The sequence below is a fragment of the Pongo pygmaeus genome, chromosome 17 (genome assembly GCF_028885625.2).
Source record: "Pongo pygmaeus isolate AG05252 chromosome 17, NHGRI_mPonPyg2-v2.0_pri, whole genome shotgun sequence".
Lineage (NCBI taxonomy): Eukaryota > Metazoa > Chordata > Mammalia > Primates > Hominidae > Pongo > Pongo pygmaeus.
In genome coordinates, this window is record NC_072390.2 from 11245015 (window position 1) to 11257126 (window position 12112).

Below are 12112 nucleotides of genomic sequence, written 5' to 3' on the forward strand. Positions count from 1 at the left end.
AGGAGGAAATCATGTCACTGCTAGTGAAATCAATATATCCAGTGCTCCTCTGCTCTCCTCCGAGGCTAAAGATGGGTTAAATATCAGTGGCTGACCTCAGGTAATGGAATGAGAAAAAAGCTATAAAAATGCATGCATTACATAATTAAGAGGGTGGGAAGGGATTTTTTTTAAAAAGGCAATTTCTACTTGGGTTCCTTCCTGTTCACCCCATTGGTGAAGAAGCTAGTCTTGCCCTAGAATTCTGGGAATGGCTGCAGACGAAACAAACACTGAGCAGACGAAATTCCCAGTAATTTACTCGTCACACATACTCAGCCCAGCGGGGGATGACACTGCATTTATGCAGGTCTACCCAGGGTTGCACTCTGGAACATAGGGTGTGGTAGGCAGGCTTGGTAGAAATCACAGGGTGGGGTAACCCCTGGTCCCTTCAGGGATGTGCTTGACTAATTCAGAGTTTTGCAGTCTGGTGGGGGCATGAAAGTCATTAGGCTGAGGACATGGTGGGGTGCTGCATGAAATTTTGGGTGTCACAATACAATTGACCCCTGATGCTTTAACATTAGACATTTATTTTTATGATGACTAATATTTTGAGAGGCTGAGAGAAAGCAGCTGAGACATTGTAATAAGTGCTTAGGGACATGAGAGATTAGGAAGGCCACAGTTATGAGTAATGTAATGTGGAAGCCGATGCAAAGCTACTGCCCCCATTTATTTAGCAGGAGGCAGGAAAAGTGATCCGGGATCTCTGGCAGCACAAGCGTGTTCGTAAATATTTCGGTGACTTCATGCATTCCCCATGCATTGGTTTAGAGTTCTGGGGTCTCTGGCAGCACAAGCGTGTTCATAAATATTTGGGTGACGTCATGCACCCCCCATGAATTGGTTTTCATGTCTCCAGTGAGTTGTTGGGCAAGTCTGATATTACTGATCCACAAGCAGCAGGTAGCTTCTTGTATGGAGCTACCTCCACCCCTTGGACAGTCCAGGACTGAATGGTTGTCAAAAATGTGAACTCCTTGATGTCCAGTAAAGGCAACTGAGGGAACTGTGTAGCATTGGTGTAAAAAGTGCACTTTCCTAAGAAGCATGAACTAAGAGTAATCAAAGCCTGTGGCAACAGTGGAACCCAGCAGGGCATCCACTCGCTTCTTTGTAACTTAAAGAGGAATTCTTTGAGGAGCTCAGTCTATCTCTCAACTAAAGCAGCTGCCTGCAGCCTATAGGGGCAGTGGAAGCCCTACTGGACACTTTCACGAGCCTATCACTGTGTTTTCTGATGAAATGCTGCCTTGGCCACCATCAGTAGTGTCTGGAACTCTGCAGGGGATAAGGAGTGTCCTTGTGAGATCCATACTGTGTCCTTGAGTAAAAAAAAGGTATCTGTTACCTTGATTGTATTCTGAGTATCCATGAGGCAAGAAGTTTCTTTAATTCAATGGGGAGTGAAGGTGGACAATTGCAAAAAATTTGTAAAAATGTACAAATGGGTCTAATTGTTGGCCCAGCATCAGTGCTGAGATGACCACCTCAACTTTGGCCAGTTGTGCTGAGGCTTGGGTGTCATCCTTTATCAAGGACATCGTACTAAGAGAGGGAAGGCAGCAGAATCCCACTGAGCTCCATCACATCAGATGATGGCATCCACTCAGAAGGTGGACAAACTTGACTGCTGGTCACTCAGTCGATCCCAAGGGGACTCAGAGACGGGTGACTTCCAGCAACACAGCCTGAGGATGAAGGAGGCCAGTGTTTCCTGCAGATGAGAATGGCAGGAGGTCCGGGTTTGACTCCATCCGGAGGCAAGGAGTTCTCTGCAGCTGTGCCAAGGTTGTGTGGTGCTGCTTCCCAAGGCCTGATGAACAAATGGGCATGAAAGCTCGTGGATATGGATGCAAAGCCCTCTGTTTCCAGAGGGTCCAGTATGTGGTCAGCAATCACTTCCCTGGTGCTATACTGAATAGGGTCAAGAGGGGCAGGTTTGTTTTTTACATCAGAAGCCCATGGACTACTTATGGCCACCATATGCAACCAAGATAGTTCAGGAGTCATGGGAAGAGGTTGCTAAAGCATCCACAGTGTGTTCTCTGAGGGAATTCATAGGAGCAGCTGTTAATTTAAATTCGGACAGATTCAAGACTTGTTGCAGGAGGCTTCATTCAAGGTGGGTCAGTTTGCGAATGACAGCATCAGTGAGATTAAGTAAAATTTGTAAATAAGAAATATGTTGTCACCTGAACCCCAAGTAAAGAATTAAAGGGCTGTGCGCAGTCGCTCACACCTGTAATTCCAGAATTTTGGGAGGCTGAGGCAAGAGGATCGTTTCAGCCCAGGAGTTTGAGACCAGCCTGGGTAACATAGCGAGACCTTTTCTTTACAAAAAAATAAACAAAATTAGCTGAGTGTGGTGGCACACACCTGCAGTCCTAGCTACTTGGAAGGACGAGATGTGAGAATTGCTTGAGCTCAGGAAGTCGAGGCTGCAGTGAGTTGAAATCATGCCACTTCATACCAGCCTGGGTGACAGAGCAAGACTGTGCCTCCAAAAAACAAAACACAAATTAAGTAATATTAGGCTTGTATTAACATTGTGGATGCTGAGAGGATGAATAACTATTTTTTGAAAGTGTCAGGAATAGAGCAGCCACATGTTTACCAAGGAATTTTCAGGAATTGAAGCAAAGTGGCAGGGCCTTGCATTACTGTGTTGGGGAAAGGTCCATTCCCTTTGTGTAAGCCTCCTTGTATCTGCGTGTCCTTAGTGTGTAAAATGAATTTTCTCTGAGAATGATGTCATCAGTATAATGTCACACATGTGCTCCTGTAGAAAGGTGGCTGCAGTGAGATCTTGTCTGTGAAGATTGCATGCAATGACAAGGCTGCTGAGACACTCCGTGGGTAGCCTGGTCCCTTCAGAGATGAAGGCAGCCTATGACTGGGACTGTTAAAATAAGCACAAAAAGAACATGGTAGTCAAATCTGTAACAACAAAATATTTATCAGTTGCATCAATATATATAGGTTTATTGTAAGGAATTGGCTCATGTGGTTATGGAGGCTAAGAAGTCCCAGGACCTGCAGTCAGCAAGCTGGAGAACCAGGACTGCCAATGTTGGAGTTCTAGTCCAAGCCTAAAGTCCTGAGAACCAGGAAAGCTGCTGGCATAAGTTACAGTCCACATCTGACTTCAAAGGCGAGAGAAGATCTACGTCACAGCTCTGAAATCATCAAAGAGAGTGAATTCTCTCTTCCTCTACCCTTGTGTTTTATTTGGGATTTAATGGATTGGATGAGGCCCACTCACACTGGGGAGGGCAACTACTTTACTAAGTCTACATATTCAAATGTTCGTCTCATCAAGGAACACCCTCACAGACACATCCAGAATGTTTACCCAAATATCTAGGCAACCCAACTTGGCAAATAAAATTAACCATCATAAGGTGAAAGATGTATACGATCTGAAGAGAAACCAGGGATGCAGGATGGTTAAACATCTGCAAGTCAATAAATGTGATACACCATACAAACAGAATTAAAAACAAAAATCACATGATCATCTCAGTACATGCAGAAAAAGGATTTGACAAAATCCAGCATCCCTTTATGCCTAAAACACTAAGCAAAATCGACATAGAAAAAGAATTTGACAAAATCCAGAATCCCTTTATGATTAAAACCCTCAGCAAAATCAACAGCGAAGGGACATACCTTAAGGTAATAAAAGCCACATAGGACAAACACACAGTCAACAATATATGGAATATGGAAAAGTTGAAATAATTCCCCCTGAGAACTGGAACAAGACAATGATGCCAACTTTCACCACTTCTATTCAACACAGTACTAGAAGTCCTTGCCAGAGCAATCAGATAAGAGAAATAAAGGGCATCCAAATCGGTAAAGAGGAAGTCGAACTGTCACTCTTTGCTGATGACATGATTGTATACCTAGAAAAGCCTAAAGACTCATCCCGAAAGCTACTAGAACTGGTAAATGAATTCAGCAAAGTTTCAGGATACAAAATTAATGTACACAAGTCAGAGGCTCTGCTATACAGTAACAGTGAACAAGCTGAAAATTGAATAAAAAACTCACCCCCTTTTACAATAGCTGCAATAAAAACCTTAGGAATATTATAATTTCTTTAATTATAATAGCATATTCCTATAATTGTCAATTGCATGCAATCTTTGCAGACAAAATCTTAATTATATCCGGAAAACTTAACCAAAGAGACAAAAGACCTCTACAAGGAAAACTACAAAACACTGCTGAGAGAAATCATAGATACAAACAAATGGAAACATATCCCATGCCCACGGATGGGTAAAATCAATATTGTGAAAACACCATACTGCCAAAAGCAATCTACAAACTCAATGCAATCCCCATTAAAGTACAAACATCAGTCTTCACAGAATTACAAAAATTCACATGGAACTAAAGAAGACATAGAGGGGACATACTTTAAGGTAATAAAAGCCTGGAAACAAAAAAGAGTCTGTATAGCCAAAGAAAGACTAAGCAAAAAGAACAAATCTAGAAGCCGACTTCAAACTATAGTAGAAAGCCATCATCACTAAAACAGCATGGTACTGGTATAAAAATAGCCATTTAGATCAATGGAACATATTAGAGAACCCAGAAATAAAGCCAAATACTTACAGTCATCTAATCTTCAACAAAACAAACAAAAACATAAAGCAGAGAAAGAATACCCTACTTGGGGAGGAGCCAAAATGGCCGAATAGAAACAGCTCCAGTCCACAGCTCCCAGCATGAGCGTCACAGAAGACGGGTGATCTCTGCATTTCCATCTGAGGTACCATGTTCATCTCACATGGGAGTGCCAGACAGTGGGCTCAGGTCAGTGGGTGAGTGCACCGTGTGCCAGCCAAAGCAGGGGCAAGACATTGCCTCAATAGGGAAGTGCAAGGGGTCAGGGAGTTCCCTTTCCAGGGGTGACAGAAGGCACCTGGAAAATCCGGCCACTCCCACCCGAATACTGGGCTTTTCCGACGGGCTTAGGAAACGGTGCACCAGGAGATTTTGGCCCGCACCTGGATTAGAGGGACCTAGGCCCACGGAGTCTTGCTGATTGCTAGCACAGCAGTCTGAGATCAAACAGCAAGTCCGCAGCGAGGCTGGGGGAGGGGCGCCCGCCATTGCCCAGGCTCCCTTAGGTAAACAAAGCAGCCGGGAAGCTCGAACATGGTGGAGCCCACCACAGCTCAAGGAGGCCTGCCTGACTCTGTAGGCTCCACCTCTGGGGGCAGGGCACAGACAAACAAAAAGACAGCAGTAACCTCTGCAGACTTTAAAGTCCCTGTCTGACAGCTTTGAGGAGAGCAGTGGTTCTCCCAGCACGCAGCTGGAGATCTGAGAATGGGCAGACTGCCTCCTCAAGTGGGTCCCTGACCCCTGAACCCCAAGCAGCCTAACTGGGAGGCACTCCCCAGCAGGGGCAGACTGACACATCAAACGGCCAGCCAGGTACTCCAACAGACCTGCAGCTGAGGGTCATGTCTGTTAGAAGGAAAACTAACAGAAAGGACATCCACACCAAAAACACATCTGTACATCACCATCATCAAAGACCAAAAGTAGATAAAACCACAAAGATGGGGAAAAAACACAGCAGAAAAACTGGAAACTCTAAAAAGCAGAGAACCTCTCCTCCTCCAAAGGAAAGCAGTTATTCACCAGCAACGGAAGAAAGCTGGATGGAGAATCACTTTGACAAGCTGAGAGAAGAAGTCTTCAGACGATTAAATTACTCCGAGCTACGGGAGGATGTTCAAACCAAAGGCAAAGAAGTTGAAAACTTTGAAAAAAATTTAGAAGAATGTAAAACTAGAATAACCAATACAGAGAAGTGCGTAAAGGAGCTGATGGAGCTGAAAACCAAGGCTCGAGAACTACGTGATGAATGCAGAAGCCTCAGGAGCCGATGCAATCAAATGGAAGAAAGGGTATCAGCCCTGGAAGATGAAATGAATGGAATGAAGTGAGAAGGGAAGTTTGGAGAAAAAAGAAAAAAAAAGAAACGAGCAAAGCCTCCAAGAAATGTGGGACTATGTGAAAAGACCAAATATACGTCTGATTGGTGTACCTGAAAGTGACGGGGAGAATGGAACCAAGATGGAAAACACTCTGCAGGATATTATCCAAGAGAACTTCCCCAATCTAGCAAAGTAGGCCAACATTCAGATTCAGGAAACACAGAGAACAACACAAAGATACTCCTCGAGAAGAGCAACTCCAAGACACATCATTGTCAGATTCACCAAAGTTGAAATGAAGGAAAAAATGTTAAGGGCAGCCAGAGACAAAGGTCGGGTTACCATCAAAGGGAAGCCCATCACACTAACAACGGGTCTCTCGGCAGAAACCCTACAAGCCAGAAGAGAGTGGGGGCCAATATTCAACGTTCCAAAAGAAAAGAATTTTCAACCCAGAATTTCATATCCAGCCAAATTAAGCTTCATAAGTGAAGGAGAAATAAAATACTTTACAGACAAGCAAATGCTGAGAGATTTTGTCACCACCAGGCCTGCCCTAAAAGAGCTCCTGAAGGAAGCACTAAATATGGAAAGGCACAACCGGTACCAGCCACTGCAAAATCATACCGAAATGTAAAGACCATCGAGACTAGGAAGAGACTGCATCAACTACCGAGCAAAATAACCAGCTAACATCATAATGACAAGATCAAATTCACACATAACAATATTAACTTTAAATGTAAATGGACTAAATGCTCCAATTAAAAGACACAGACTGGCAAAGGATAAAGACTTAAGACCCATCAGTGTGCTGTATTAAGGAAACCCATCTCACGTGCAGAGACACACATAGGCTGAAAATAAAAGGATGGAGGAAGATCTACCAAGCAAATGGAAAACAAAAAAAGGCACGGGTTGCAATCCTAGTCTCTGATAAAGCAGACTTTAAACCAACGAAGATCAAAAGAGACAAAGAAGGCCATTACATAATGGTAAAGGGATTAATTCAACAAGAAGAGCTAATTATCCTAAATATATGTGCACCCAATACAGGAGCACCCAGATGCATAAAGCAAGAGAAAGCAGGAAAGATCCAAAATTGACACTCTAACATCACAATTAAAAGAAGTAAAAAGCAAGAGCAAACACATTCAAAAGCTAGCAGAAGGCAAGAAATAAGTAAAATCAGAGCAGAACTGAAGGAAATAGAGACACAAAAAACCCTTCAAAAAATTAATGAATCCAGGAGCTGGTTTTTTGAAAGGATCAACAAAATTGACAGACTGCTAGCAAGATTAATAAAGAAAAAAAGAGAGAAGAATCAAATAGATGCAATAAAAAATCATGAAGGTGATATCACCACTGACCCCTCAGAAATACAAACTACCATCAGAGAATACTACGAACACCTCTATGCAAATAAACGAGAAAATCTAGAAGAAATGGATAAATTCCTAAACACATAAACCCTCCCAAGACTAAACCAGGAAGAAGTTGAATCTCTGAATAGATCAATAACAGGAGCTGAAATTGTGGCAATAATCAATAGCTTACAAACTAAAAAAAGTCCAGGACCAGATGGATTCACAGCCGAATTCTACCAGAGGTACAAGGAGGAACTGGTATCATTCCTTCTGAAACTATTCCAATCAACAGAAAAAGAGGGAATCCTCCCTAACTCATTTTATGAGGCCAGCATCATCCTGATACCAAAGCCGGGCAGAGACACAACCAAAAAAGAGAATTTTAGACCAATATCCTTGATGAACATTGATGCAAAAATCCTCAATAAAATACTGGCAAACAGAATCCAGCAGCACATCAAAAAGCTTATCTACCATGATCAAGTGAGTTTCATCCCTGGGATACAAGGCTGGTTCAATATATGCAAATCAATAAATGTAATCTAGCATATAAACAGAATCAAAGACAAAAACCACATGATTATCTCAATAGATACAGAAAATGCCTTTGACAAAATTCAACAACCCTTCATGCTAAAAACTCTCAATAAATTAGGTATTGATGGGGCATATCTCAAAATAATAAGAGCTATCTATTACAAACCCACAGCCAATATCATACTGAATGGGCAAAAATTGGAAGCATTCCCTTTGAAAACTAGCACAAGACAGGGATGCCCTCTCCCACCACTTCTATTCAACATAGTGTTGGAAGTTCTGGCCAGGGCAATTAGGAAGGAGAAGGAAATAAAGGGTATTCAATTAGGAAAAGAGGAAGTCAAATTGTCCCTCTTTGCATATGACATGATTGTATATCTAGAAAACACAGTTGTCTCAGCCAAAAATCTCCTTAAGCTGATAAGCAACTTCAGCAAAGTCTCAGGATACAAAATCAATGTACAAAAATCACAAGCATTCTTATACACCAATAACAGACAAACAGAGAGCCAAATCATGAGTGAACTCCCATTCACAATTGCTTCAAAGAGAATAAAATACCTAGGAATCCAACTTACAAGGGATGTGAAGGACCACTTCATGGAGAACTACAAACCACTGCTCAAGGAAATAAAAGAGGATACAAACAAATGGAAGAACATTCCATGCTCATGGGTAGGAAGAATCAATATCGTGAAAATGGCCATCCTTCCCAAGGTAATTTAAGATTCAATGCCATCCCCATCAAGCTACCAATGACTTTCTTCACAGAATTGGAAAAAACTACTTTAAAGTTCTTATGGAAACAAAAAAGAGCCCGCATCACCAAGTCAATCCTAAGCCAAAAGAACAAAGCTGGAGGCATCACACTACCTGACTTCAAACTATACTACAAGGCTACAGTAACCAAAACAGCATGGTACAGGTACCAAAACAGAGATATAGATCAATGGAACAGAACAGAGCCGTCAGATATAATGCCACATATCTACAACTATCTGATCTTTGACAAACCTGACAAAAACAAGAAATGGGGAAAGGATTCCCTATTTAATAAATGGTGCTGGGAAAACTGGCTAGCCATAATGTAGAAAGCTGAAACTGGATCCCTTCCTTACACCTTATACAAAAATCAATTAAAGATGGATTAAAGACTTAACCGTTAGACCTAAAACCATAAAAACCCTAGAAGAAAACCTAGGCATTATCATTCAGGACATAGGCATGGGCAAGGACTTCATATCTAAAACACCAAAAGCAATGGCAACAAAAGTGAAAAGTGACAATTGAGATCTAATTAAACTAAAGAGCTTCTGCACAGCAAAAGAAACTACCAGCAGAGAGAATAGGAAACCTACAGAATGGGGGGAAAATTTTCGCAACCTACTCATCTGACAAAGGGCTAATATCCAGAATGTACAATGAACTCAAACAAATTTACAAGTAAAAAACAAACAACCCCATCAAAAAGTGGCAAAGGACATGAACAGACACTTCTCAAAAGAAGACATTTATGCAGCCAAAAGACATATGAAAAAATGCTCATCATCACTGGCCATCAGAGAAATGCAAATCAAAATGACAATGAGATACCATCTCACACAAGTTAGGATGGTGATCAGTAAAAAGTCAGGAAACAACAAGTGCTGGAGAGGATGTGGAGAAATAGGAACACTTTTACACTGTTGGTGAGACTGTAAACTAGTTCAACCATTGTGGAAGTCAGTGTGGCGATTCCTCAGGGATCTAGAACTAGAAATTCCATTCGACCCAGCCATCCCATTTCTGGGTATATACCCAAAGGACTATAAATCATGCTGCTATAAAGACACATGCACACATATGTTTATTGCGGCATTATTCACAATAGCAAAAACTTGGAAGCAACCCAAATGTCCAACAATGATAGACTGGATTAAGAAAATGTGGCACATATACACCATGGAGTACTACGCAGCCATAAAAATGATGAGTTCATGTTCTTTGTAGGGACATGGATGAAATTGGAAATCATCATTCTCTGTAAACTATCGCAAGAACAAAAAACCAAACACCACATATTCTCACTCATAGGTGGGAATTGAACAATGAGAACACATGGACACAGGAAGGGGAACATCACAGTTCGGGGACTGTTGCGGGGTGGGGGTGGTGAGGGATAGCATTGGGAGATATACCTAATGCTAGATGACGAGATGGTGGGTGCAGCTCACCAGCATGGCACATGTATACCTATGTAACTTACCTGCACATTGTGCACATGTAGCATAAAACCTAAAGTATAATAATAATAATAATATAAATTAAAAATACAAATAAATAAAAAAATAGATAAAACTCTAAAAAAAAAAAAGAATACCCTACTCAATAAATGGTGCTGTGATAAATGGCAAGCCACACATAGAAGAATGAAAGAGGATGCTCATTTCTCACCCTATTCATAAATCAACTCAAGATGGATCAAGGACTTAAATCTCATACCTGAAACCATAAAAATTCTAGAAGACGACATTGGAAAAACCTTCTAGACATTGGCTTAGGCAAAGACTTTATGACCAATAACCCAAAAAGCAAATGCAACTAAAACAAAGACAAATAGATGAGACTTAATTAAACTAAAAGGCTTCTGTGCAGTGAGAGAAATAATCAGCAGAGTAAACAGATAACCTACAGAGTGGGAGAAAATCTTCACAATCTGTACTTCTGATTAAAGGACTAATACCCAGAATCTGCAAGGAACTCAAACAAAACATCAAGAAAAACATCCCATCAAAAAGTGGGCTAAGGACATGAACAGAGAATTCTCAAAAGAAGATAAGCAACTGGCCAGCAAACACATGAAAAAATGCTCAACATAACTAATTATCAGGGAAATGCAAATGAAAACCACAATACAATATGATACCCCTTCACTCCTGCAAGAATGGTCATAATCAAAAAATAAAAAACTCATAGATGTTGGCATGGATGTGGTAAAAAGGGAACACATGTACACTTTTTGGAGGGAATGTAAGCTAGTACAACAGCTATGGAAAACAGGAGATTTCCAAAGAAGTAAAAGCAGATCTATCATTTGATCCAGTAATTCCACTCCTGGGTATCTACTCAGAGGAAAATAAGTCATTATATGAAAAAGATACTTGCACACCATGTTTATAGCAGCACAATAAGCAATTGGAAGAATTTGAAACCAGCCTAAATGCCCATCAATCAGTAAGTGGATAAAGAAAATGTGGTATAAATATTTACCTCATGGAATAACACTCAGCCATAAGGTGGAATGAAATAATGCATTCACAGCAACCTGGATGAAACTGGACACCATTATTCTAAGTGAAGCAACTTAGGAATGGAAAACCAAACATTGTATGTTCTCATTCATAAGTGAGAGCTAAGCTATGAGGATGCAAAGGCATAAGAATGATACAATGGTCTTCGGGGACTCAGGGAAAGGCTGGGACTGGTGGGGTGGGTGTGGTGAGGGATAAAACACTACACATTGGGTACAGTGTACACTGCTTTGGTGATGGGTGCACCACAAATCTCAAAAATCACCACTGAAGGACTTATTCCTGTAACTAAACACCACATGTTTCCCAAAAACCTATTTAAATAAAAAAGAAAACCATCATATTCCCCCAAAACCTATTGAAATAAAAGAAAAAGTTAACCACAATATTAGGCATTGGGTAGGAGGGCCTTAATGGATGAGAGCACTGCAGTCACATTACAGCAATGCATTGTGAAACACCATTTATTATTTGCAGGTTTAAGAACAGACCAAATTCTACTGCAAAACGTTGAAGCAATGAGTATTATCACCCTTCACTAATTAATTAAGTCTTATATAATAAGTTTTATTTATTTGAAGTCATGTTGTAATTTGTGTTGGACCATATTTGCTAATTTATCAAGATGAGGAGGCTAGGCAAGATGGCTCACACCTGTAATCCCAGCACTTTGGGAGGCCGAGGCAGGAGGATTGCTTGAGGCTAGAAGTTAGAGACCAGCCTAGGAAACATAGCAAGACTCAACTTCTATAATTTTTTTTAATTGGCTGTGTTGGTGCATGCCTGTAATCTCAGCTACTTGGAAGGCTAAAATGGGAGGATTGCTTGAGCCCAGGAGTTCAAGACAGCAATGAGCTATGATTGTGCCACTGCACTTCATTCAGCCTGGGTAATGGAGCAAGACCCC